Genomic DNA, 26,648 nt, shown 5'->3' with positions numbered 1-26,648 from the left:
TGTTTTTGCTACAAGACGGTTAAATGACGTAAGGTAGGTAACCAAATCCCGTCTCCCCTGTTTGAGTTCTAACAACTCTCGGTCTGCACTAAGGGTCGCGGCTCTCCTATCAAACACTCTCTCTAGTTCTCTCCTGAAAGCGTCCCAATCGGACAACACCGGGTCGTTATTCTTTACCAACGGCACCGCCCAATTGGCCGCATCCCCGGCGAGGTAGGATATAGCGAACGCCACTCGAGAATGATTGGTAGGGAAGGACGAGGGTTTGCATGAAAAATGGAGCATTATTTGTGTCAAAAACACTTGAATCTTATTCGGGTCTCCCGTATATCTCTCGGGAGTAGCTAAAGGTATAGGGGGGGAACGTGTACCTGTATCTGGGAAGCTGTAGTAGAGGCATCAAATGGGTTTCATACCTGCCTCTCTAACCTGTCCGGCAAAGCATATGTTTCTGCCTTGGATGTAGCTAACTCCTGTTGTACTAGTAACAATGCTTGCATAACATCATCGAAGGCGGCCATATCGCACACACCCTGGTCGGGAGATGCTAAAATACATGGGTGCGTAATTCTGTCAGCATCAAGCGAATGTGAACACCTCCGAACCAGGAACGATGCTTACAATGGTCCACCTCCTGACATCTCCAACTCTATGAACATCAACATACACATAGAGTAGTGAAGTGGTCAAGCGAGGGATAGGGATTAGGGAGGGGACTGCAGGGAATTGGAAGCTGTGAAAGAAAAGAACACATTAATAGGCATATAATTTAAACAGGCTACACTCAATAATCTCGCTGGGTAAGGAAACCACATGTACCTTAAAATGAGCAACTGTCTTCCATATAGATAACTTCCATCTAATAACCAACCTTCCTTAATGTTTCTGCTAAAACAAAAAGAAACCACAAGGTATTAATTCTTATGCATTCATACCCCAAACTGCCACAGGTAAATGAAAAAGATAGGTCTTCACTGAACGTACCACATTCAGGACTGGAGGCTAGTGCACAACAAAGTCCTAACACAAGTTTGTTTAGTAATGAATGTGAATTAGCAATGTCACGAACACTTGACCTTAGCCTCACATCAATAGCATTCTTCGCGTTCACCTGAACGCTAATCTAGAAGTACTCAGAGAACCTGTAAGAGCAATGTCATGAACATTTGACCTTGGCCCCAAATCAAAAGCAACCTTCGCGTTCACCTGAACGCTAATCCAAAATTAAGCAAGGAAATTGAATGCAAGGAAAACAGTCACTAAGTCAAGCACAACGAAAGTGAAAAAGAACTCCCTTCTCTGGTTACTTCACCAAGAAAGGGGGATAATGCAGAGTTATAACTCACAGCAAAACAGCAGAGAACTCCGCCAGGAGAATGCTGCATAACCCGCCGTCTGATACCTCAAACAGGAGTCCTTGAGGGTATCGTAGCGGAGCTGAATTCATGAAGACTCCTGCCTTCACGCCGGGCGCGCGAGAAGGACCCTGCTCACATGCAGGAAAGGAAAACTGCAAGGGTACCTGGGTGGAACTTGGATTCCACAATCCAAACGAGGAGAACCCAGCACAACCGAAGCAGTCGAGACGGATGCTCACACAGGAAACCGGAAGTAATTATGCACGCCGATCGCGTGCACTTCCCTACGTAAATACTCATGCGCTCGGCCGAGCATCATGGCAATTGTAGTTTAGACGTCGGTCTTAACGCTGAGGCAGGCGCCTATGCCCGCCGCACCTGACACTATTATCCATAGGAAATTCGTAACATTCTTTTTCCAATAACTTTGGCGCCGGATGACGAATCTTCATGAAATTTTCAAAACTGGTGGGGCGCTCCGGTCAGCTCCTATCCTGAAAGTTTGGGGGGGATTCGTCAAGCGGGGGCTGAGAAAAAAGGGGGTCCCAAAACATGTTTTCTCCATGTTATTTCTCATCGGAAATTATGGAACAGGCTACAGCCCGAACTGCTGAATGGAATTAAACCAAATTGTGCCAAAAGCCAGCCCTTGGTTCAGAAAGAGACCATTTTTTAAATGATGTAAATCCGTTCAGTAGTTTCTGAGAAATTAAAAAAATAGAGGTCAAAAAATCAATTTCCCATAGGAAACTTTAGACACAGTTATGGCAAAGACTGCTGAACGGAATTACACCAAATTTGGCAAAAAGGTACTGCTTGGCTCAGAAAGCGACCTTTTACAAAATTGTGTAAATCCGTTCAGTAGTTTTTGAGAAATTAGGAAATAAAGATAGTGATATATATGGCCGCGGTGGATCCGCGCACCCTCCTGAACACGAGCTTCATGCTAATTGGCTGTCAACATTCCAAACCAGGAAGTGTTGGCAGCCATCGTGTGCCTCGGTAGAACCGAGGCACAAGAAAAAAAAACAAATGAGCAAAACTGAAACCCCCTGACCCCCTAGGTCTGCTAAGGGGGTCCCAGAAGGACCCCCAGGGCCAAAAAAAACATTTTTTGTTTTTTAAAAATCGCGGGATGCACGGTGGATCCGCCGATCCAGCCGAAAATAAAAAAACAAAGCGCAGGCTCCCGCGTTTCGTGTTAACAAAGCCCCCGGGTGGCCAGGTCCATGGGGCAGTTGAAAAGAAAGTGTGGGGGTCCCTAATCCCCCCCACACTTGCCCCGGGGACCGCCACCTCCCCGGGGTTTGATGAAATAGGCATGGGGGCACGCATCCCCCAAAGCCCCTGGGACTGCCACCCCCGGCTTTCAATAATTGTAAGTGGTGGGCACATGGCCCCCACACAGCCCCAGGGACCGCCACCACCCAGGGCTTTTAAAAAAAATAAAATTAACCTGTGTGGGGGGGCTCGAGCCCCCCACACACCCCGGGGACTGCCACCTTCCCGGGGCACTAATTATTTAAAATAGGGGTCCGTTAATTCCTCTTCAATCCTGAGGGTCCCTGGGGGCCAACTAGCCCACCAGGTACCTCCAATAAGCGCCACAGAGCTGCGTTGCAGAAAGGTGTAAAAAGGGGTGTGGCCTCTGAACACCTCTCTGCAACGCAGCTTCCTGGCGCATACTGGAGGTACATGGTGGGCTAGTTAGCCCCCAGGGACCCTCAGGATTGAAGAGGAATTCATTTCCCAAATTAAAACGCGCCACAGGGCGTGTTTGCACACATGTGACCTCAGGCTCTGCCCCCTTCCTTCACCACTGTGCAAATGCACCCCCTGGCAAGTTGTGAGTTGGGGAATTAATTCCCCTTGAATACAGAGGGTCCCTGGGGACCAACTAGACTACCAGGTACCTCAAGTATGCACCAGGGAGCTGCGTTGCAGAGAGGTGTTCAGAGGCCACGCCCCTTTTTACACCTCTCTGCAACACAGCTCTGTGGCTCATACTGGAGGTACCTGGTGAGCTAGTTGGATCCCAGGGACCGTCAGGATTCAAGGGGACTTTATTCCCCAACTCAAAACGCGCCACGGGGTGCGTTTTTGCTCAGTGGTAAAGGGAGGGGGCGGGGCCTGAGGTGACGTGTGCAAACACATCCTGTGGTGCGTTTTAAGTTGAGGAATTCATTCCTCTTTAATACTGAGGGTCCCTGGGGGCCAACCAGCCCACCACTTACCTACAGTAAGCACCAATGGCTCAGGCCATGCCCCTTTTTACACCACTCTGCAACGTAGCTCTGTGGCGCTTACTGGAGGTAAGTGGTGGGCTAGTTGGCCTCCAGGGACCCTCAGGGCTCAAGGGGACTTAATCCCCCAATTTACAACGCATCAGGGGGTGTGTTTGCGCAGTGGTGCAGGGAGGGGACGTGGCCTGATGTCACAAGTGCACAAACGCGCCCTTTGGCGCGTTTTAAGTTGGAGAATTAAGTCCCCTTGAATCCTGAGGGTCCCTGGGGGCCAACTAACCCACCAGGTACGTCCAAAAAGTGCCACAGAGTTGCATTGCAGAGAGGTGTAAAATGGGCCATGGCCTTGGACCACCTCTCTGCAACGCACCTATGTGGTGCTTACTGGAGGTACGTGGTGCGCTAGTTGGACCCAGGGACTCTCAGGATTCAAGGGGACTTAATCCCCCAACTTAAAACGTGCCACAGGATGCCTTTGCACAGTGGTAAAGGGAGGAGGCAGGGCAAGAGGTGACGTGTGCAAAGACACCCTGTGGCGCGTTTTAAGTTGGGGAATTAAGTCCCCTTCAATCTTGAGGGCCCTTGGGGGCCAACTAGGCCACCAGGTACCTCCAGTAAGCGCCACAGGGCTTCGTTGCAGAGAGGTGGCCCAGAACATGCCCCTTTTTACACCTCTGTGCAATGCAGCTCTGTGGCACTTATGGGAGGTACCTGGTGGGCAGGTTGGACCCAAGGGACTCTCAGGATTCAAGGGAACTTAATCTCCCAACTTAAAACGGCCACATGGCATGTTTGCACAAGTCACCTCAGGCCCCCCCTCCCTTCACCACTGTGCAAACACGCCCTGTGGTGCGTTTTAAGAGGTAGTTTTAATCCCCCTGCCCTATTATGCACTAGGGACTTACAGAGGAGGTCATGCTAATCACAGGGGTACCCCAACGCATAGTGTTCCCTAGTGTATGTAGGTGTTTTCACTGTATTCTATGTGTCTTTTAGCATAGCACTGGCTCTAGGCCTGGTTAGTCAGTTACCACCAGTACCCGTCTGAAAAAGTTGTGGGCACAGGATGATTTTGCAACAAGGACTCTTTCTGCTCCTCTGTCAGTTCTTTCTGCACTTCTTCCTTCTTCCTGCACTTTTCTACGTCTTTGTGGACTTCTATTGTTTCTTTCGTCATTTCTTTTGCTTCTTTCTGTGCTTTTTTTTTTTCTTTCTTCACATGCCCTACCTCTGTAGGCATAGTTAGAAACTAGCATTTAAAAAACATTTGAAATTCACTGAAAAACCATAGGTTTCAGGCACGTTATAGTTAGAAATTAGCATTTAAAAAACCTTAGAAATTCACTGAAAAAATCATGCAAAACCTGGGAAATTCCCCCGTTATAGTTAGTTCAGCTAACTATAACTCGCGCCCCCACAATGCACTGCTGATGTCACATATTACATCACTCATGACATGGTCAGTGACATCACTGATGACATCACTGATGACATCTCAAATGACATCACTGATGACATCATCCATGTGATAAATTAACGCATCTTCTCACACCCTAATATAACCTTTGATACACCCACTCTAAATTACAGATGGCCATTCTCAAAACCATTGACACTCCAACACCAATAACTACATACCCACTCGCTGATTCTTAGGTCTACACACACACATCCACTCACTCATCCATACAGTCACTCATACTTATGGTCACTCAGTACAGGACTATCATATGCACTCATACACCTATATAGACACTCACACACCACCACTCATCCAGAGAGGTACTCACACATCTAGTCAGTTATGCAAATAAATAATCCCATACCCATTTACTCTCCTATAAAGTTATACACACACCTGCTCACTTACTCATACAAATACTAGAATATTCTTACGCTCTTATACAATCACTGAGACAACCACACACTATCCATACAGCCACTCTCACAATCACACGCTCTCACTTATAGCCATTTAAATACTCTAAAACACATATATACTGCCTTTTCAATATGTAGTTACTCGTACATGTACCAGTGAGATATACATTCACTCACTAACACACCTATACACACACTCACCCACCCATGCAGGCCATCACAGATGCACTCTTGAAACCATGCACCCAGTGAATCACCCACTCACACATCTATGCACAGAGTCACACACCCCACCCACACAAACACTCAGCCACCCATACAGATACTCAGACAACCAATCAATAACTCATATAGACACTCATGTAGCTATTCACAAACCCATGCAACCGCTTACACACCAACAGACAGATGGATACAGACATTCACACAGTTTACTCATCAACCCATGCATTCAGTAAGATACGTTTAATCACTCACTTATAGATTCAGTTACGCACACACTAAATAAATCATCCATTCAGAGACTTATACACCCACTCATTCTTCAATACGCCTTTCCCTATATATATTAAACATAGTTAAACTTTACAGAAACACACAGTCACTGGATGATGTCATCAGTGATATCATTTGAGATGTCATCAGTGATGTCACTGACCATGTCATGAGTGATATAATATGTCACGTCATCAGCAGTGCATTGAGGGGACGCGAGTTATAGTTAGCTGAACTAACTATAACAGGGGAATTTCACGGTTTCGTACAAGTGCAAATTCCAACTAGCTATAACTTTCCCTAAAACCTATGGTTTTTTCAGTGAATATATATATATACAGGCCGTTGCCAGTAGGTAGTTATAGTTAGAACCAAGCATCCATAGGAAAAGCATTTTTGATTTGCTAATAACTTTGGCGTCATTTGACGAATCTTTGTGAAATTCACCCCAAAAAAGTCTATACAGGGCAGCACCTATCCTGAAAGTTTGGGGGTGATTCGTGAAGTGGGGGCTGAGAAAAAAGTGGGATCCCAAAATGCGTTTTCCCCATGTTAATTTCCCAAGGAAAATTTGCAACAAGCTACAGCCAGAACTGCTGAACGGAATTACCCCAAATTTGGCAGAAAGGTAGCGCCTCGTTCAGAAAGCAACCTTGTAAAAAATAAGAGTCAAAAAATCAATTTCCCATAGGAAAGTTTGTGCAAGGCTACAGCTGAAACTACTGAATGGAATTACCCCAAATTTGACACAAAGGTAGTGCGTGGGTTAGAAAGCAACCATTTTTTTAAAATGGTGTAAATCCGTTCAGTAGTTGCTGAGAAATTAGAAAAATAAAAGTTTCGATATCTGGGCAGAGCCTAAGTGCCGTGCATAAGCTTCACTGTGATTGGCTGCAAACACTCCAAACCAGGCAGTGTTGGCAGCCATCTTGTTTGTCGGTAGAAGTGAGTCACCAGAAAACAGAGAAACAAAGGTAGAAAACAAGGGAAGGGGGCAGGGTAGAAACACCCTGACCCCCTAGGCCTGGTCAGGTTCAGGGGGTCCCAGAAGGACCCCCAGGGCCAAAAAAACATTTTTTTAAAAAAAATCGGCGCAATTTGCGTTGGGGTCGCGGGTTCGTGTGTTTTATTTTAATGAGACAACGGGGTGGGCTAGGTCTCGGGGGAATTATTTTAGGAAAAAGATGCAGGGGATCGCTGGGGCTGCGGGGGCCCGTTGGGGCTGTGGGGGCCCGCTGGGGTTCCCGCAGTCCCAGGGCTTTACTCATGTTGGGAGGGATGTAGCGTGGCTCCTCTCCTGGAGCCTCCATGTGCTCATAACTTTTCGCGGGTTCCTGCGTTTTATTTTCATGAGATCCCGAAGTGGACTAGGTCTCGGGGGAATTTTTTCTAAAAAAATTCTGGGGGCTCACTGGGGCTGCGGGGGCCCGCTGGAGTCCCCGCAGTCTCGGGGCTTTACTCATGTTGGGAGGGGTGTTGCGAGGGCCCTCTCCTGGAGCCCTCCATGTGCTTATAACTTTGGCTTCGTTTGATGAATGTTTACGAAATTTTCCAAAAAGTTTCTCTTTTTTGATCAGCTCCTATCTTGAAAGTTTAGGGGTGATTGGTTAAGGGGGGTTGCGAAAAAAGGAGGGTCCCAAAACATGTTTTCTCAATGCATTTTCCATACGAATGTTTAGACAAGGCTACAGGTGAAACTGCTGAACGGAATTACGCCAAATTTAGCAGGGTGTAAGGTCTTGGTCCAGAAAGCGGCGCTTTTGTAGAAATGGTGTAAATCCGTTCAGTAGTGTTTTGAGATATTAAAGGAAAAAATATATACATCTGGACGTGCCTAACTGCTGAGCACGAGCTTGCGTCTGATTGGCTACTGACACTTTAAACCAGGAAGTGTTAGCAGCCATCTTGTGCCTCACATCGAGTGAAATTATAAAAGAAAGGTTCCGGGGGCAATTTAATATAGCGGAGCTCTGTGTAATGATGATTTGGACGCAGTTAAGGTTTAAGATTTATTAACAATAAAGGAGAAACAGGTGAGCGCCAGGCAGTACGACTTCCACTCCAGGACAGCAGTAGGAAGATAACCCTTTCACACTTCTTGTGCCCAACATCACCCCTTCGCAGCCATGCCGTTAGAAGCCAGTCCGTCGGCTCGCAGCTCTCTACCTTTGCGAGCTAGTACGCTGCTGTTCCTTTGGGAGCGGACGGCTCGTAGTTCTACGTCTGCGAGTCGAGCAGACGGGCCGCAGTTGTCCCTCTGTGAGCCTGGGTGCGAACTGTTCATAAGTCACACTACATAAGCATTGAAAAGCCATTTTTTGATTCAGTCCATCGTCTGGCATCTGTCTGAGGCATTTCTGAAAACATACCGGAGTTCTTTCTGTGAGAGATACCCCTTTCACGCTGCCTCTCCCTACATCAGCAGGTAACGCACCCTCTTCCCACATTACCAACATACCGCCAACAACCTTCTTGGGCCCGGAAGTGTCCCTGTGTGGTTGGACAAACAAGAATCTTAGTCATGTATAGATTTACATATAAAACATTTTATTTAAACATAACAACAGCAAATAAAACTATGTACAGCCGTGGTGTGTCATTGGTGGTCCATTTGTGATTCACAGCCTGCAAGACAAAAAGAAAGATAAGATGGTGCGTCATGGGTCGAGCAAAGGAGATAGAGAGAGAGAGAGAGAGAGAGAAAGAGTGAGAGAGAGATGGAGAGGAAGAGAGAAAGAGTGAGAGAGAGGAAGATAGGGAAAGAGAGAAAGAGTGAGAGAGAGAAAGAGAGAAAGAGTAAGATACAAAGAAGAGAGGGAGAGAAACAGTGTAAGAGAGAGTAACACAGAGAGAGAAAGAGTGAAAGAGAAGAAGAGAGAAAGAGTGAGCTACAAGGAAGAGAGAAACAGTGTGAGAGAGAGGAAGTTAGAGAAAGAGAGAAAGAATGAGATACGAGGAAGAGAGAAAGAGAGAATCATTGTGAGAGAGAGGAAGAGAGAGAGAAAGAGTGAGAGAGGAAGAGAGAAAGAGTGAGAGAGAGGAGCCAGCCAAAGAGAGAAAGAGTGAGACAGAGAGGAAGACAACGAGAGAATCAGTGTGAGAGACAGGAAGAGAGAGAGAGAAAGAGTGAGAGAGAGGAGGAGAGAAAGAAAGAATGAGACAGAGAAAAAGAGAAAGTGTGAGAGAGAGAAAGGAACAGAGGGAGTGTTGAGACTGGAAAAATCTTTGCAGCTTACCTTTGTGCCACCGGTGTGTCTCCAACCACGTGCCGGGAGATAGTGCAGACCTCAAGTTTAGTGATTTGAAAGATAAAGAGAGAAAGAGTGAGAGAGAGAAAGAGTAAGATACAAGGAAGAGAGAAAGAGAAACAGTGTGAGAGAGAGGAAGACAGAGAGAGAAAGAGTGAGAGAGAGGAAGAGAGAAAGAGAGAGCTACAAGGAAGAGAGAAACAGTGTGAGAGAGGAAGACAGGGAAAGAGAGAGAAAGAGTGAGATACGAGTAAGAGAGAAAGAGAGAATCAGTGTGAGAGAGAAAGAGTGAGCAAGAGGAAGAGAGAGGGAAAGAGTGAGAGAGAGGAAGAAAGAGAGAGAAAGAGTGAGAGAGGAAGAGAGAAAGAATGAGAGAGAGTAAGAGAGAGAGAAAGAGTGAGAGAGAGGGAGAGAGAGCGAGTGAGAGAGGAAGTGAGAAAGAGTGAGAGAGAGGAAGCCAGCCAAAGAGAGAAAGAGTGAGACAGAGAAGAAGACAACAAGGGAAACAGCGTGAGAGACAGGAAGAGAGAGATAAAGAGGGAAACAGTGTGAGAGAGAGGAATAGAGAGATGAAGAGTGAGAGAGAGGAGGAGAGAAAGAAAGAATGAGACAGAGAAAAAGAGAAAGTGTGAGAGAGAGAGAAAGGAACAGATGGAGAGGGAGTGTTGAGACTGGAAAAATCTTTGCAGCTCACCTTTGTGCCACCGGTGTGACTCCAACCATGTGACGGGAGATTGTGCAGACCTCAAGTTTAGTGATCTGAAAGATAAAGAGAGAAAGAGTGAGAGAGAGAAAGAGTAAGATACAAGGAAGAGAGAAAGAGAAACAGTGTGGGAGAGAGGAAGACAGAGAGAGAAAGAGTGAGAGAGAGGTAGAGAGAAAGAGTAAGCTATAAGGAAGAGAGAAACAGTGTGAGAGAGAGGAAGACAGGGAAATAGAGAGAAAGAGTGAGATACAAGGAAGAGAGAATCAGTGTGAGAGAGGAAGAGAGAGCAAGAGTGAGAGAGAGGAAGAGAGAGGGAAAGAGTTAGAGAGAGCAAGAGAGAGAGAGAGTGAGAGAGGAAGCGAGAAAGAGTGAGAGAGAGGAAGCCAGCCAAAGATAGAAATAGTGAGACAGAGAGGAAGACAACAAGAGAAACAGTGTGAGAGACAGGAAGAGCGAGATAAAGAGAGAAACAGTGTGAGGGAGAGGCAGAGAGAGAGATAAAGAGTGAGAGAGAAAGGAAGAGAGAAAGAAAGAATGAGACAGAGAAAAAGAGAAAGTGTGAGAGAGAGAGAGAAAGGAAGAGATGGAGAGGGAGTGTTGAGACTGGAGAAAATCTTTGCAGATCACCTTTGTGCCACTGGTGTGTCTCCAACCACGTACCGGGAGATAGTGCAGCCCTCAAGTTTAGTGATCTGAAAGATAGTATAGAATTAGTAATTGCAGAGTACATACAACTGCACACGAGTAGTTCTATTTTTCGGTAATGCGCAATAAGGGTGGTACACCCCATCCGCTCCCACTGCTTCGAGGTGTCTGTGCGCTCTTGTGCGCACAGACTGCTGCACACTATCCACTCCCACCACCCAGAGGTGACTGCCCGCTGCTGCGGAAAGAAGTCTCTCTGCTCACCTTCCGCCACCAGCGTGTGTGTAAGAGGGTCCACCATGTGCCGAAGCAACCTCCTCAGCCATTGCGTACACGCAGTTCCGCTGAACTTACAATTCAGATGTTGTATTGATTGTCAGGATGGCCACGTATCATCGCAGATTTTTCATGCGTTCAGCTCTGGTGGTGTTGGGGGGTTGATTCATGATTCACAACCTGTTAGATAAAACGCAAGATAAGAATGTGTGTCTTGCGTCCATGAAAGGAGAGAGGAAGAGAGAGAGAAAGAGAGAAATAATGAGAGGAAGAGAGAGAGAAAAGAAAGAAAGTGAGGGGAACACAGAGAGAAAGAGTGAGAAAGATGAAGAGAGAGAGTGAAACAGTGAGAGAGAGAGAGAAATAGTGAGAGAGAGAGGAAGAGAGAAAGAAAGAGGAAAACAGTGTGAGAAAGAGGAACAGAGAAAGAGAGGAAGAAGACAACAAGGGAAACAGCGTGAGAGACAGGAAGAGAGAGATAAAGAGGGAAACAGTGTGAGAGAGAGGAATAGAGAGATGAAGAGTGCGAGAGAGGAGGAGAGAAAGAAAGAATGAGACAGAGAAAAAGAGAAAGTGTGAGAGAGAGAGAAAGGAACAGATGGAGAGGGAGTGTTGAGACTGGAAAAATCTTTGCAGCTCACCTTTGTGCCACCGGTGTGACTCCAACCATGTGACGGGAGATTGTGCAGACCTCAAGTTTAGTGATCTGAAAGATAAAGAGAGAAAGAGTGAGAGAGAGAAAGAGTAAGATACAAGGAAGAGAGAAAGAGAAACAGTGTGGGAGAGAGGAAGACAGAGAGAGAAAGAGTGAGAGAGAGGTAGAGAGAAAGAGTAAGCTATAAGGAAGAGAGAAACAGTGTGAGAGAGAGGAAGACAGGGAAATAGAGAGAAAGAGTGAGATACAAGGAAGAGAGAATCAGTGTGGGAGAGGAAGAGAGAGCAAGAGTGAGAGAGAGGAAGAGAGAGGGAAAGAGTTAGAGAGAGCAAGAGAGAGAGAGAGTGAGAGAGGAAGCGAGAAAGAGTGAGAGAGAGGAAGCCAGCCAAAGATAGAAATAGTGAGACAGAGAGGAAGACAACAAGAGAAACAGTGTGAGAGACAGGAAGAGCGAGATAAAGAGAGAAACAGTGTGAGGGAGAGGCAGAGAGAGAGATAAAGAGTGAGAGAGAAAGGAAGAGAGAAAGAAAGAATGAGACAGAGAAAAAGAGAAAGTGTGAGAGAGAGAGAAAGGAAGAGATGGAGAGGGAGTGTTGAGACTGGAGAAAATCTTTGCAGCTCACCTTTGTGCCACTGGTGTGTCTCCAACCACGTACCGGGAGATAGTGCAGCCCTCAAGTTTAGTGATCTGAAAGATAGTATAGAATTAGTAATTGCAGAGTACATACAACTGCACACGAGTAGTTCTATTTTTCGGTAATGCGCAATAAGGGTGGTACACCCCATCCGCTCCCACTGCTTCGAGGTGTCTGTGCGCTCTTGTGCGCACAGACTGCTGCACACTATCCACTCCCACCACCCAGAGGTGACTGCCCGCTGCTGCGGAAAGAAGTCTCTCTGCTCACCTTCCGCCACCAGCGTGTGTGTAAGAGGGTCCACCATGTGCCGAAGCAACCTCCTCAGCCATTGCGTACACGCAGTTCCGCTGAACTTACAATTCAGATGTTGTATTGATTGTCAGGATGGCCACGTATCATCGCAGATTTTTCATGCGTTCAGCTTTGGTGGTGTTGGGGGGTTGATTCATGATTCACAACCTGTTAGATAAAACGCAAGATAAGAATGTGTGTCTTGCGTCCATGAAAGGCGAGAGGAAGAGAGAGAGAAAGAGAGAAATAATGAGAGGAAGAGAGAGAGAAAAGAAAGAAAGTGAGGGGAACACAGAGAGAAAGAGTGAGAAAGATGAAGAGAGAGAGTGAAACAGTGAGAGAGAGAGAGAAATAGTGAGAGAGAGAGGAAGAGAGAAAGAAAGAGGAAAACAGTGTGAGAAAGAGGAACAGAGAAAGAGAGGAAGAGTGAGAGAGAGAAACAGAGAGAGGGGAAGAGAATGAGAGAAAGAGACAAACAGTGTAAGAGGGAGATAGAAAGAGTGTGAGGGAGAGAAATGAAGAGATGAGGAGGGATACTGAGTGCACATACTGTGTACAAAATTGTCACAGCTCACCTTTAGTTGGACATTTCACTCGTATAAAACCATAGAAATTCCCCTGCTATAGTTAATTCAGCTAACTATAACTCGCGCCCCTGTAATGTACTGCTGATGACAGCACATATTACATCATTCATGACATGGTCAGTGACATCACTGATGACATTTCGTTTGATATCACTGATGGCATCACTGATGACATCATCCATGTGAAAATCTGATGCACCTCCTCACACTCTAATATAACCTTTGATACATCCACTCTAAAATATAGAGTATCATTTTCAAAACCATCGACACACCAATACCAGTTACTACATACGCACTCACTGATTCCTAGGTCTAGACACACATCCACTCATTCACCTATACAGTCCCACATACATGCAGTCACTCATGAGTACAACACTATCGTATGCACTCATACACCTATACAGACTCTCACACAGCGCCAATCATTCATGGAGTTACTCACACACCTAGTCAGTCATGCAAAGAATCAATCACACTTCCATTTACTGATGTTTAGAGTTATACACCCAACAGATCACTTATTCAAACAGAAATAAACACATAATTACTCTCTTATACAATCACTGATACAAGAAAAACCCTCATCTATACAGCCACTCTCACAATCACTGACTCTCACATATAGTCATTTATATACCCCAACTCTCACATACACTGCCTTTTACATATGGAGTTACTTGGACATGTACCACTGAGACATCCATTCACTCAGTAACACACTCATACACACACTGACTCACTCATTCAGCTGTTTCCACATGCACTATTGAACCCATGCAGACAGTGAATCAATAACTCAAACATGTATGCACAGAGTCACACACCGCCCACGCACCCACACACACACTCAGGCACCCATACAAATATTCTGGCAGCCAATCAATAACCCACATAGACACAAATGTAGCTACTAACCAACCCATGGAGCAGCTTATACAACAGCAGACAGACTGATACAGACATTCACACAGTTTAGTCACTAACCCATGCATTCAATAAGACATGTAATAACTCACTTAAAAAGTCAGTGACGTACCTACTAAATCCTCCATCCAGACACTTATACACCCACTCATTCTTCAATACACCTTTGCATATATATAAAACATATTTAAACTTTACAGAAACACAGTCACTGGATGATGTCATCATTCATTGATGTCATCAGTGATGTCATTTGAGATGTAATCAGTGATGTCATCAGTGATGTCACTGACCATGTCATGAATGATGTAATAGGTGACGTCATCAGCAGTGCATTGCGTGGGTGTGAGTTATAGTTAGCTGAACTAACTGTAACAGGGGAATTTCTATGGTTTTGTATGAGTGAAATGTCCAACTAACTATAACATGTCTGAAACCTATGTTTTTTTCACATGACACCCTCCCACAATATAAAAAGCCCCGGGGGTGGTGGTCCCCGGGGCTTGCAGGGCCCTTGAGCCCCCCACCCATTTTTTGGAAAGCCCCGGTGGGGTAGTGGTCCCCGGGGCTGGGGGGGCCTTTGAGCCCCCCACCCATTTATTTTGTAGCCCTGGGGGGTGGCGGTCCCCGGGGCTGGGGGGCCCCTCAGGGCCCCCCATTAAATTTTATATTTTTGCCCCCAGGATTTGGCCCCCCCAGGGGCTAATTATTAAAGAAGCATGGGAGCCCACACTTCGTTTTATTTCTTTATTTACGGCAGGATTCGCGCACCCGGCGCGCATTTTGCCGTTTAAAAAAAAAATAATAGTTTTGGGGGCACTGGGGGTCCTTGTGGGTCCCCCTAAGCAGGTCTAGAGGGTGAGGGTATTTCTACCCTGCCCACTTTATACGTTTTGCACACTTGATCCACTGATTTCTTGAGCCTCGCTTCTACCGAGGCACAAAATGGCTGCCAACACTTCCTGGTTCGGCGTGTTGACAGCTAGTTGACAGACAATTAGCATGCAGCTCGTGATCGGAAGGGTGCGCGCTTGGTGCGCATAGGGTGCGCGGATCCTCCGAGGCCATAGATATATCTATGTTTTTACTTTTGATTTTCTCAGCAACTACTGAACGGATTTACACCAAAAGGCACGAGTGTGAACTAAGGGATACCTCTTTGCCAAATTTGGTGTAATTCCGTTCAGCAGTTCAGGCTGTAGCTGCGATTAAATGTTCCTATGGAAAATTGCATGGGGAAAACACGTTTTGGGACCCCCTTTTTTCTCGGCCCCCGCTTGACGAATCACCCCGAGACATTCAGGATAAGAGCAGACCGGAGTGCTCCACCAATTTTGAAAATTTCACGAAGATTCGTCAACCGGCGCCAAAGTTATCCCAAATAGAATGTTGCGGATTTCCTATGGATAATAGGTACTAACTATAACTACCTACTGGCGACCGCCAGTAGGTAATGCAAACACCAATCCCGCCTTTCCTTAAAAAACGGGTCCGACACATGCTTGGAACCTCTTCAGGGGAAATTTATTTGCCACCATCCGGATGAGAAAACACCTGGCAGATGCGTTTCGGCGCATGCCTTAATCATTGCCAGCTTTGTGTTTAGTCTTTGTTGTTTTGCACGGGGCATTAACATACTGCTAGATGTGTTCCCATTGGAGCGTGAATAATCCAATCATAGGCGCGATGTTTCTACCTCTGTGTGCAGCATGCGCTAAGGTTGCTTGTACATGTAGTCCCCACAGTGCATTGCAGTCCGAGAAGTTTACACTCACAGAGAGCATGTAGGCAGTCCCACGTCGCGAGCTCAGGTTCAGTGACCGGTCCGTGCATTAAGTAATACCCTGACAATGTCAGCTTGCGAGTCCACCCACTCTCTGTCGCGTGAACATATGGCGGCAATCGTCTCCCGAAGATGTCCCAATCAGCACGGATCACCCCTAGACTTTCAGGATAGGAGCAGACTGGAGCGCTCCACCAATTTTGAAAAATTAGCGAAGATTCGTCAACCGGCGCCAAAGTCAAATAGAATGTTGAGGATTTCCTATGGATAATAGGTTCTAACTATAACTACCTACTGGCGACCGCCAGTAGGTAATATATATATATATATATATATTCACTGAAAAAACCATAGGTTTCACACACTTTATAGTTAGGAATTAGCATTTAAAAAACCTTACAAATTCACTGAAAAAACCATAGGTTTCACACACGTTATAGTTAGGAATTAGCATTTAAAAAACCTTGCAAATTCACTGAAAAAAACATAGGTTTCACACATGTTATAGTTAGCTGGACATTTCACTCGTACAAAACCATTGAAATTCCCCCGTTATAGTTAGTTCAGCTAACTATAACTCACGCGACCGCAATCCACTTCTGATGACGTCACATATTACATCACTCATGACATGGTCAGTGACATCACTCATGACATCATTGATGACATCTCAAATGACATCACTGATGACATCACTGACGACATCATCCTTGTGTAAGAGTGGCAGACCTCGTCTTATCCTACTATAAACTCTGATACACACATTGAAAAATACAAACTAAAGTTTTGAAAACTATAGAGATACCAATACCAGTTAGAACAACCTATTCAGTAATTCCAAAATCTATATACGCATCCACTCATTCATCAACACTTCTATATAGTCACTCATACATGTATTCAGTCATCATATGTACTCATACACCTATACATCCTGTTACACACCTACACTCATACATAGAGTTACTCACACACATACTCACACATGCAAATAAACATCCATTTACTTGCATATACAGCTATACACACACCACTACACTTACTTCTACAGAAACGTACATATACTTACTCTCTTAAACAATCACTTATAGAAACACATACTTATTTATACAGGAACTCTTCCAATCTCTCACTCTCATATATCCTCACGTATATATATCAATACTCACATATACTAGTTTAAAACATATGGACTTACTCATAAAGACACTATTGAGACAGTCATTCACTCTCTTACTCACCCATACACACACTCATCCACCCATACTGTCCTGCTCACATACTGTCTTCAAAACACATACAAACAGTGAGTCACTCATTCATGCATCTATACGCTAAGTAACATCCCCACTGAACCATACAGACACTAATACTGATTCTCTAAAAACGAACTAATAACCCATATACACACTCATGTAGCTACTCACCAACCCTTGCAGCCACTTTTACACAAAGTGAGACACTGATACAGATATTTAAATATTTAAACATTACTCACTAATACTTGTATTCACTAAGATACTGTTAATAAGTCAGTTATACAATTAATTTTACAAAATAAAACATCCATTTAGACACTTATTTACCCATTTATTCTTCCATTAACCTTTAGATATACATATATAAAAAATATTTATTTTTCAGAAAGACACATATTCACTGGATGATGTCATCAGTGATGTCATCAGTGATGTCATTTGAGATGTCATCAGTGATGTCATGAGTGACGTCACTGGCCATGTCATGAGTGATGTAATATGTGACGTCATCAGCAGTGGATTGCGGTCGCGCGAGTTATAGTTAGCTGAACTAACTATAACGGGGGAATTTCAATGGTTTTGTATGAGTGAAATGTCCAGCTAACTATAACATGTGTGAAACCTATGGTTTTTTCAGCGAATTTGCAAGGTTTTTTAAATGCTAATTCCTAACTATAATGTGTGTGAAACCTATGGTTTTTTCAGTGAATTTGCAAGGTTTTTTAAATGCTAATTGGACTCACAGATCCTACTGAAATGTCATTGACTGCCAACACTTCAACCAGGAAGTGTTGGTAGCCATCTTGGGACTTTGCTTGAGGCCAAGCCCCACACAAAAAGTAAAAAATAAAGAAAAAAGCTCAGGTTAGGTATACCGTGAGTCCCCAGACATGGTGGGCGGGACCCACAGGGACCCCGCCAGGGGTTAAAAGCCCTTTTTAATAAAGTTTGCCATAAATTCGGGGGTGGATCTGTGGATCCGGAGCAACATTTTTAAAACGGCGCACAGGCTCCTGTGTGTCCTTTAAAAGAAACTCTGGGGTGGGCCAAATCCCAGGGGCATGGACCGCCCTCTTCCCAGGACAAATAATAACAAATATGCCACCAGCTCTGGGGACGACCACCTCCCCGGGGCTATTTGCTAAATTTGTACAGGAGAGGACTGTATGGTCTCCTCCTTAGCCCCGAGGACCACCACCTAGCTGGGGGGTAATGTAAAGGGAGGGCTGCAATGCTCCCAAGGGACAATCACCTCCCGGGGCTTTCAATTTTTAAAATCGGGGGCCTCACGGACCCCCCCAGGGCCCTGGTGACCACCACCTCTCCAGGACCAAAGTGTTTTTTATGAAATGGAAGGGGGATGTGCGGTCCCCCTCCCTGGCTGTTCTCATCCCTGCTGACCTTTACGTTTCCAGGTAAGGCCCTTAATCAGGGAAAGAGAGGGACCCCCTCCTGGAGCCACACATGGCCCTGGGGACCGCCACCCCCATGGACAGCTCCTGCTATGTCCCAGTGTGCCCACCCCCGGGACATAGCTGTTTGCCATGCTTTGGCAGGAGCGAAACTGCTCCCACCAAGCCATAGCAAACTGTGCTCCGTTTTGAGCAAGCGGCCCCCCTTCCATTATTTTTATTTTTTTATTTAAAAAAAGGAGGCCGGGCCCCAGGGGATGAGGTCCTTGGGGCCAAAACCAGACGGGGAGGGGTGCCACACATCGCTCCTTCGCCCATTCTAAATAAACCTGGCCCTGGGGATGGGGTCCAGGGGCATAAATTGGCCTAGGGAAAGGGGGACCACATTGCCCCTTTCCCCGAACAGGAAAATAATAAACAAATAAAAGGACCAGCAAGATGCCAGAGGTCCCGCCCTCCTTTCTCCACCACTCTGCATATGCGCCTCCTGGTGCACTGCTCGTTGGGGGGTAAAGTCTCCTTGGGTCCAGAGGGTCCTTGGGGGCCAGCAAGCGCCTCTGTTACCTCCAGTAAGTCCCACACAGCCTGATTGCTGAGAGGTCTTCAGAGACCACGACCCCTTTCTCCATCACTCTGCACACGCACCTCTTGGTGCACTGCTGGTTGGAGGATGAAGTTCCCTTGGCTCCAAAGGTCCTTGGGGGCCAACTACCCCACCTGTAACCTCCAGTAAGTGCCACATAGCGAGATTACTGAGAGGTTATCGGAGGCTACACCCCCTTCCTACACCACTTTCCAACCACGCCTCCTGCCACACTGCTGGCTGGGGATGAAGTCCCCTTGGTTCCAGAGGGTCCTTAGGTGCCAAATACCCCTCCTGTTACCTCCAGTAAGTCCCACAGAGCACAATTGCTGTAAGGATTCAGGAGGCCATGCTCCCTTTTGCCACCACTCTGCAGATGCGCCTTCTGGGGCACTACTGCTTAGGGGATGAAGTCCCCTTGGCTGCTGAGGGACCTTGATGGCCGAGAAGCCCTTCTGTTACCTCTAGTAAGCCCCTTACAGCTGGATTCCTGACAGCTGGTCAGAGGTACCGTCCCCTTTCTCCACCACTCTTCAAACGTGACTACTAGTTAAACAACCATAGAAATTCACTTAGAAAACAAAGGTTACAGGGACATTGTAGTTAGGAAATAGAATTGGAAAAACCTAAAAATTCACTGACACTTTTATAGTTAGGCTGAGGTTTCACTCATACAAAACCAGTGAAATTCAGCAGTTATAGTTACGTGAGCTAACTATAACTTAAGCCACCACAATGTACTGCTTATGACCTCAAATATTTTATCACTTATGACATTACTTAAAGACTTACTGCTGGTGGGTCCTTCACTTGTAACCTGCATTGAAAAAGGCATTTCTGTTGAAAAGCGTCTGTGAGGTTATATATGCATTGCACATGAAGAAGACTGTTTAAGATCCCAGTGTGGCGGCAATAAACTTATGTGTTGCGAACCTGAGCTTGTGTCAGAGCCAGTTCTTGATTCGGAGCTGGCATTTTGATTATGTCTGTTCAAGTTTTAGGTGCTGGTATCCGACACACCCTCTCAGTCTAGTTGCGCTGCGGTTGCTGGCTTTGTTGGAACTTGTATGGAGCTACACGCCACGGACCCCCCCAGAAGTGAATGGGGAGAGAGTAGAGCAGTATTAAACTGCACAACGGGGCAATGTCAATGTGAGTAAAAGCCAGTCACCTTGACAGTAGCTTCTGCTGCAGTGCTAATTGTAAAGCCCATATGCCGGAAGAGCCTTGGACCTTGAAGGACAGGCATATGGGCCTCATGAGGTGAAGAAGCATAATGGGGCTCGACCTCAAGACCCATAAGAACCCCTTATGGGTCCTACATGTGAACCACAACAAACACCCCTCTTAGAGAGGTCTGAAGTCACTACGCTCTTGATAACAAATGATGGTGATGATGAGGAAGAGAGTGAACCCCTGTAAGATTTTGGGTTACTGGTTGAGGGAGATGAAACCCTACTCAAGGAGCAACCAAAATCCTTCTCAAGTAGAACTCACAAGCAAACCCCATATTTCCTGTGCTCAACCCTCTGGTAGCTTAGCACAGAGAAGTCAGGCTTAACTTAGAGGCAATGTATGTATGTAGCACTTCAAACAGTGATAAAGTGAAAACACAACACAAGAAAACCCTACATCAATTTTGAAATATAGAGTATATTTTATAGATACATCAAGACAAAAACAAAGGAAATCCAATCAGTAGAACCGGAGATATGCAGATTTAAAGATGTAATGATCTTGTGTGTAGAATAGTCACAGAGCAGTGGTTCCTGATTGGCTGCATTGGGCAAGGCGATGTCCTGCCATAGAAATGCAGTATCATGTAGCAGCGGTTATGATGGGATACTGTAGGCAATATGGATTCCTTGCATCAGGGAAGCCAGCAATGCATCGGTTCTGAGGGCGCTGCGTCGCGCAGCAGAGGTGATACTCCAATTCTGCATGAGAGGAGCCACTTCCAACGTAGATGTACTGGTTAGATGTACTGGTTCTGCTGGATCCACAGATGGGCTGGCATAGCACTTCAGGCCAACTTCCAAGGGTCCAGGACTGGGGTCGCACCACTTGGGAGGGCGGGACTCACAGATGGCAGAGTCCAGGTGCGGGGTTCAAGTTTGTTGGAAGCCTGGTATGCCATTGACGCTTCTGATCAGAAGGCCAGCCCAACTAGCACTTGGATTCACTCTGGGATCCTGGGTTCAGAGATGCAGGTCAAGTCCTTCTCACCTAGGCAAGAGGACAGCAGGGCAGCAGATCAGCACAACAGCACAGCAGTCTTTCAGAGCAACAGTCCATCAGAGTGGCAGTGCTTTCAGCAGCACAGTTGGGTTTATGGGTCCAACATTCATACTTGGTGCCCAATTTGAAGGGGAGGAATCTTCTAGAGGTTTCCACCCCCCTGAGATGGCAGGCACCCCTTTCTCTCTGTCCTGGACCCAGTTTGTCTAGAGTCACAAAAATACCACTGTCAAACCCTTTGTGAGAGTGCTCAGACAGAGCATTTGTGATTTGCAAGTGTGGTAGGTGACAGCCCCTTCCTCTCGTTAAATCAGAGTGGCCAATCCTGACAACACCTATATTTCCTTTGTCTGACTGGCTGGAAGCAATACACAAAGACCAACTGCCAGCAACACCTAGTCATGTGACCCATGAATAGGTTGCAGGCACCAAAGGGTTAGGACAAGAAAGTGCCAGCTTTGTAAAAGTGGCATTTTCAGAATTGTGACAAACAATCTGACTTTACAATTAAAGAGGGCTTTTAATTACAATTTATTAGACAACAAACTTGGCCTGTCTACCTGATCCCAATAGAAAGTTATAGCTTATTAAATGTAATAAGGTAACCACAATGTTGTCCTACATGAGACGTAGGCATTACAGTAGTGAAAAACAAATTTAGAAGTTTTTCACTACCAGGGCACGTAATGCTTAAAATTACATGTCCAATCTTTTAAATACACTACACTCTGTCCTCTGGACTGTGTAGGGCCTACCCTTGGGGTGAATTACGTGTATTAATAAAGAAGGCTTGGGCCTGGCAAGTTTACCATGCCAGGTCAAAAAAAGCAGTTTAAAACTGCACGTACAGGCTGCAATAGCAGGATTGAGACAGTATACTGATGGGGTGTCATTAATTAGGAGACTTGGAGCCTGTAAAATTTTCGTCAGTACAGAATAGTATTTATTCCAGTGGTGCTAAAGGTGAGGGAGAACAACCTAGACCCTCGAATGATTCGACCCTAAGGTATGTTTGAAACAATTCTGATCCTCAGCACACGCACAAATCACGGGCAAAATTTTGCAAGTCAACGCACAGAAACAATGAAGAGAGTGGTTCATATGTTTCTCCTTTATTCTTTGATCCAATATGCCCAGCCAACACGTCTTTTGTCGATAGGGGTAGACCTCATGACTTCTTCAGGGCTGTCAGGCTCTGTAGTTCCTAATCTCTATGTCCTCTCAACCGGTTCTACTTCCGACCCGGTTGGTCTGATATGAATAATACTGTGTCCAAAATGCACCAAATTCTAATTGAGAAAACCCTTGAAATCAGGACCGTGTCTCCCCCAACTACAGGTCGTTATTATAGGAAGGTGGAATCTGACTGCATGGTTACCCCCACTTTTTGCCTGGTGTTTTGCTGGTTTTCGACTTAGTTTGACTGGGATCCTGCTATTCTGAACCCCAGTCTATCTGATTTCCCTATATTGGTTGTTCATGTACTTTAGGTACACTCCAGATTGGATTCTGGGGTACCCTTATCAGTCCCTAGTATATGGTATACTATGTACCCAGGGCATAGGTACCCCAGAGGCCTCTCAGGGGCTGCAGCATTTATTATGCCACCCCTGGGAGGCCATTCAAAATGACACAACAGGTGTGCTACAGCAGCCTGTGTAAGGTGGTGCATGCACCCCTTACTTAGATATAGGTTCACTATATCTATCCTTATCACTGCACATATAAACCTATCAGTCACCCATATGGCAGGCCTTATCAATCCTGAACGTAGGGTGCAGGGTTTTATGTGAGAGGGTGCCCATGCATGAGCAGAGCCCCTCTGCAGCCTTCAAAACCTATATTCCGGGGTTGTTTGTGATGCAGCCAACCATATATACTTAAGTGCATTATAACCTTGCGGTAAATGCTAACTTTAAAACGGATGCATGGAAACATGTTGTGTTTGGTGCCAAACACCTTGGAATCATACCTCCACACCATTAACTGGTGTGGGGTATGATTCCACACTACTAGAGGGAGAAATATGACAGCACCGGTACACCCGGTATCAACTTCACAGACCCTGGCATCACAAAATGGATGCTGCCAGCCACAGAAACGAGTCTGCCCTCCTGCTACTGGACGAAACTCCGTCAGGGGAAGGCTGGACAATAGGTTTCCTGTCACAGGGAGGTGTGACCACCTCCCAGACAGGGTTTAGTGTATTAGGGCTGGGTGGGTGCACTCTGAGAGTGCTTCGATGTCTGCACTCGGGGCAAATTTGGTGTCCCTGTGCATAGTCCAGCTCAAACCAGTTGCAGGGGCTATCAGCCCCTGCTCTGGTGCGAACCTTGGGCAAAGGACTTGGGTGTAGCCACTCCTCTGTCCTGACCCTCCCATAGGTGGGTCCCCAGAGTTTGTCCCTCCCCTTCCTTGGGTATAAAGTAGGAAACCCTGGCTACAGGACTTTAGATTTACCTGGACGAAACTCTGCTACAGAAACCAAGGGGCATATTATCAAGAAACTGCGTTAAAATTATTGCCGTCTTAGCGGCAGAAAACTGCCGCTAAAGCGGCGATAATGGGCTTGATAATATGCCCTTGAGAATTCCCATAGAAGCCCATGTTCTGGTATCAATATGGGCTTCTATTGGAATTCTCTGCGGCATATTATCAAGCCCATTATTGCCGCTTTAGCGGCAGTTTTCTGCCGCTAAAGCGGTGATAATTTTAACGCCGTGCTTGATAAAATGTCCCCAAGTACTTCAACTATCAACACTACGTTGGATGACCAAAGAATCTCTCTTGGAGTAAAAGAGTTACTCCCCTGCAAGGCAGGCACCTGAAACGCATCTGACTGGTTTGCATCTACGCAGCTCCTGAAGGACTCTGAAGATTTTGCAACACAGGAGGTGGGTTCCCAAGCTTCCCCGAGGTCGACTAGTGCTCTCAGCAAACCTGAGACCCGCAGCCCTCGTGGGGACCGTGCAACCCGTACCCCTGGACACAGTGCACATTTGCAGCAGCATATGCTTTTTGGAAATCCCTGAGGCTGTGCTTTGGGCTACTTGTAGTCCAGACCCCGAGCAGTGATTCCACTGAAGATTCCTGGCCTACACTCCACGAGTGTTCCGTGGGCTGGTATTTTGTGATTTCTCTTGAGGTCCCTTCGCGATCCCTGGTCCGTCGACCCGTGGGTCCCTGAGAAGGGTATTTTAACTTTCAGTGGGCTTTCCTGGTTGCTCCAGATGTTTCCTGACTCTCCATTGCTTGGGGAGTCCCCAGAACCTTGCTGGTCCTCACCGAAGCATCTTTTCTCTGACTGTGTGGGTTGCAGTTGCCAAGGCTTGTTGGTCTCCAATCCGGACACTGACCCCCGAACACTCGACATCCTTAGTGGGACAGCTCGCCTGCTGACTTTGGTCATTGTTGATGTCTCCTGGTCCCCGTGGCTGCTGAATCAAGCTTCACCTCTTTGCACCTGAAACACCCGACATCAGTGGACATTTGTCTACCGAGCCCCTGGTCACCCTGAAGTGACCCAGACTCTGTCCCCTCTGCTTTCAGGTTCTTCTCAGCTCCGATCTGGGCTTGGATCACACCGGACACTTCTCATCTTCCCGGCAGCAGCACTTTGCAGCATCACGCCATTGAAAACGATGAAGATTCCCGACACCATTTGACACCTATGCACCCGGCTTCCCTGGGTTAGGTAACACAAGTACTCTGGTGCTCACATGGATGCTGGCCTTAGAACCTTCTAAGTTTGAAAGGGTTTGCTCAAAATCCTCTCCTAAGTGTCCTTAATCTTTAAAATTCCAACCACAACTTTGCTGTTCGTTTAATCTTCATGTTATCAATCTCTTATTGGCGAGTACACTTCATATTTGCAAAGTCTGTGCCGAGTTCGCGTTCTGAACCGGGCCTGAGACATGTTTAAAGAGCTACTTAAGTGGATGGCACGATCAGTGATGCAGGCCTACAAGAAGCATTTTAATTCACAGGCCCTGGGTCCATATAGTACCCCTTTACAGGGGACTTACAAATGAATTAAATGTGCCAATTGGGTGTAAGTCAATTCTAAAATGTTGAAAGGGGAAAACATAAGCACATTAGCACGGGTTAACAGTGGTAAAATGTGCAGATTCCTAAATCCATTAAAAAACAGGTTCAGAAAACAGGAGGGTTAAGGCAAAAAGGTTTGGGGCTGACCCTACAGAAAGGGCCAAGTCCAACAACTCCTCTCGGATGTCCTGTCTTTCGTAGGAACTAGATGGGTCAGTGGAAGGAGTTGTCCTCTCCACTAGCCTGACCTCGGAGCAACAGAGAGGCTGTTACCCAGTGGCGGTGTTGACATGAGTGTTACACCCCCACTGAAATAAAGGTTGTTTAGGTGATTCACCTAGAGAAATGTTTGAATAAAGAGTGGTAAATGGTGTATTTTAAAGCAAATTTAAGAATGTGTGTGTAACCAGAGAGAAACAGAATTAAATCTTGGTTGGTGCATTGCAAAATTGTCACTTGTGTCTTTATAGTGCTACAAGGTCACAGCCTGCGATTAAGAAGGTACTTTTAATATGCAAGTCAATATTTTAAAATTGTTATGCACACAGTACAAGACTGGTTGCCACTAAAACTGTAAAGAGATTTTTAGTTCAATATAAAACAAGTGTTAGAAAAAAATATATTTTTTTGTGGTACAGAAAGGTTACTGCTTATAAAAGAGTGCACACACCTTAAATTAAAGATACATTTGAATTAAAGTAATTAGTGAAAAATAAATTCCTTTACGTCAATTGGTAAAGTAATCACTGAAGATATCGGTGTGTAACCAGAGGGAGAGAAACAGAATTGAATATTGGTTGGAGGAGTAAGGACTAATCCAGTGCTTTAAATGGGCCTGTACTCACCGGTACTCAGTACCGGCACTTCTGTTTTTTTACCCCCTAGAGTACCGGCACTTCTGCGTTACCAAGGAGAGTACCGGTACTCACTGTGTCAATGTGGCACTTTAGGTCACAAATATGTGAGCATGCATCGCTTTCTACACTGCGGCGCATGCTCACATAAAGTTCATTTCACAGGGGGGGACAGTGACACGCAACGGCAGAGCAACGGGTGTGACTTCACATGCCAGGTAGCTGTGCAGCGGGAAGAAAGGGAAGCCCTTCCGACTTTTCCTTTTCTCTTTCCTAGCACAGCAGAAAGGAAAACAGCCATAAAATTCCATCAACAAGCAGGTTTTCCCATCAGCGCAAGTGCCAGTCCGATTGAGGACCCATCGTCAAGGAACTTTCTGCCACTCCGTAGGTGAGTGGCCTGTGCGCAGACCCAATCTCCTCGTGCCTAAAAATGTGTCCATGTGCACAGCAGGGGAGGATGCAGTGCTTTACTACGGTGCCCTACCTTCCAGGCCTCCACTCGATGCGGGATGCTGC

This window comes from Triturus cristatus, chromosome 4_1 (genome assembly GCF_964204655.1).
Source record: "Triturus cristatus chromosome 4_1, aTriCri1.1, whole genome shotgun sequence".
NCBI classification, from domain to species: domain Eukaryota; kingdom Metazoa; phylum Chordata; class Amphibia; order Caudata; family Salamandridae; genus Triturus; species Triturus cristatus.
The sequence above is the reverse complement of the archived record's forward strand: the minus strand, read 5'-3'. Positions refer to the sequence as shown.